A 3087-nucleotide genomic window follows, 5' to 3' on the forward strand; every position below is an offset into this window, starting at 1 on the left:
ATATATATATATATATATATATATATATATATATATCAGTTCCTGCTTTCTTTCATACACTTTTAGAATATCCTTCTTGTGTGACAAAGCTGCGAAGACAATAAAAAATAAGTTATATGTTTCTGTCATGACAGAAATTTTCAAATTGTATAGTATTATAATCAATTCGTTCTGAACAGTTTAGACATCCCATTAACCCTAAATTAAGCTACCGTCAAAGTCCCAAACAAACAATGGTTATGTCACCTTGTCTGACATTTATAAAACAATCTTAAAGAAAGCTGATGTTTATCGTCTGCATAAAGAAAACTTTTTATTGGAAACAACTGATGATAATTTTGAGGCAAATATAAATAATCAGTCGGCGTCATCGCGTCGACATATTCTCCATCACACTGCCGCCGCATCGTCCCGACAAAATGATAAGTTCGAAATAGTCGTCCAGTTTTTTTCTTTTTTTAAATCAGCAAGATACGCATACACGAGACTCTGCACACAATCAGTGCTCTGCACGAGCCAAACCGGAAGGACAAGAAGCGAGTGCTCGAGCCTCACGCAGTGGAGTTCACGTGTAGGTCAGCGCACATCAGCACTTGCCGTTTAAAGAGACAACACCCCGTCTCATTTCGATTTTTTTTCTCCTCAGATATCGGAAGAACTTTATAGTTGACCGAAACCCGATAGCGGCCTGTTGCTGTGTGGTTACTTACTCTGCATTATCCCGTATAGTCGTCTGTGTTCTGGATGAAACACGATACATCTTTACAACGTTTTGTCAGTGAACACAGCTCATTCCCAAATGATGAAATCCTGATTAAGGAAAACATATACATAATAATTAATACACCCCCCACACAAATATATATATATACATAATAATTAATACACCCACACACAAATATATTTATATACATAATAATTAATACACCCCCACACAAATATGTATATACATAATAATTAATACACCCCCACACACAAATATATATATACATAATAATTAATACACCCCCACACACAAATATATATATACATAATAATTAATACACCCCCACACAAATATATATATACATAATAATTAATACACCCCACACAAATATATATATATATATACATCTACTCATACTTAAATAGGGCGAGAAAAAAATTATTCATAATTATCCATAATAGGTTGCTGACTATTTATTTCTTATTTAGTATTATTTGGACGTACCGCATACTGACTCAGTGGTTGGTTAACTAGTTTACCTTGACTATAATCACATATTCCTAAGAGTTTGGTGTGTCACTGTACACTGATGGATGTTAACAATAGCAAGAATTTCATTTCAGTCATCATTTGCTTCTTGATGTATCATTTACGCTAAACTATCAGGATGAGCTAATTTTAGTAATTGTGGTTGAATATTGCCTTATGGAAACAAATACACATATTAGTAATTGTGGTTGAATAATACCTTATGGAAACAAATACACATTTTAGTAATTGTGGTTGAATACTGTCTTATGGAAACAAATACACATCTTAGTAATTGTGGTTGAATACTGTCTAATGGAAACAAATACACATTTTAGTAAATGTTGTTGAATACTGTCTTATGGAAACAAATACACATCTTAGCAATTGTGGTTGAATACTGTCTTATGGAAACAAATACACATTTTAGTAAATGTTGTTGAATACTGTCTTATGGAAACAAATACACATCTTAGTAAATGTTGTTGAATAATACCTTATGGAAACAAATACACATCTTAGCAATTGTGGTTGAATACTGTCTTATGGAAACAAATACACATTTTAGTAAATGTTGTTGAATACTGTCTTATGGAAACAAATACACATCTTAGCAATTGTGGTTGAATACTGTCTTATGGAAACAAATACACATTTTAGTAAATGTTGTTGAATACTGTCTTATGGAAACAAATACACATCTTAGCAATTGTGGTTGAATACTGTCTTATGGAAACAAATACACATTTTGGTATTTCTGGTTGAACACAGCCATATGGAAACAAATACACATCTTAGCAATTGTGGTTGAATACTGTCTTATGGAAACAAATACACATCTTAGCAATTGTGGTTGAATACTGTCTTATGAAAACAAATACACATTTTAGTAAATGTTGTTGAATACTGTCTTATGGAAACAAATACACATCTTAGCAATTGTGGTTGAATACTGTCTTATGGAAACAAATACACATTTTGGTATTTCTGGTTGAACACAGCCATATGGAAACAAATACACATTCTAGCAAGTGTGGTTGAATAATGCCTTACGGAAACAAATACACATAAGGATAATAAATACTACTAAACCTGACGTAAAAACTATGAACTTGTATTCTAACGATAAGTTTCGTAAAAATGTGTCTACGCTCGTCAGTTATTACGTGACTGTAACGCTGTTCTCTGTACATGTACGTCATCAAATAGCCCACAGTATGTACCACAGAGTCGCGTTTCACAGATTAAAAAATAGTTGGAGACGTTGTCAGTGGTAAGTCTTCTCAAAATATTGTAAATTCAATTGTCCAGTGTTAACAGTTCTAAAAAACCATACGAAACAACCATCCATAGGTTCAGTTAGCTCAGAAACAAAACAACAATATGTTCTGTTGATCCAGAAACAACCATCCATAGGCTCAGTTAGCTCAGAAACAAAACAACAATATGTTCTATTGATCCAGAAACAACCATCCACAGGCTCAGTTAGCTCAGAAACAAAACAACAATATGTTCTGTTGATCCAGAAACAACCATCCATAGGCTCAGTTAGCTCAGAAAGAAAACAACAATATGTCCTATTGATCCAGAAACAACCATCCATAGGCTCAGTTAGCTCAGAAACAAAACAACATGTTCTGTTGATCCAGAAACAACCATCCATAGGTTGAGTTAGCTCAAAAACAAAACAACAATCTGTTGATCCAGAAACAACCATCCATAGGCTCAGTTAGCTCAGAAACAAAACAACATGTTCTGTTGATCCAGAAACAACCATCCATAGGCTCAGTTAGCTCAGAAACAAAACAACATGTTCTGTTGATCCAGAAACAACCATCCATAGGTTGAGTTAG

The 3087-nt window shown here is 33.6% G+C and overlaps 1 long non-coding RNA gene across 1 annotated transcript in view; it reads right to left on the reverse strand.

Moving 5' to 3' along the window:
- Positions 1-3087, reverse strand: part of LOC111087872 — a 79231-nt gene that overhangs the window by 2976 nt on the left and 73168 nt on the right. The window contains exon 4 of the long non-coding RNA XR_002612499.1: positions 711-810. This is a non-coding gene — a long non-coding RNA (uncharacterized LOC111087872). The remainder of the gene's footprint in view (positions 1-710; positions 811-3087) is intronic.

This window comes from Limulus polyphemus, unplaced genomic scaffold (assembly GCF_000517525.1).
Source record: "Limulus polyphemus unplaced genomic scaffold, Limulus_polyphemus-2.1.2 Scaffold2780, whole genome shotgun sequence".
NCBI classification, from domain to species: domain Eukaryota; kingdom Metazoa; phylum Arthropoda; class Merostomata; order Xiphosura; family Limulidae; genus Limulus; species Limulus polyphemus.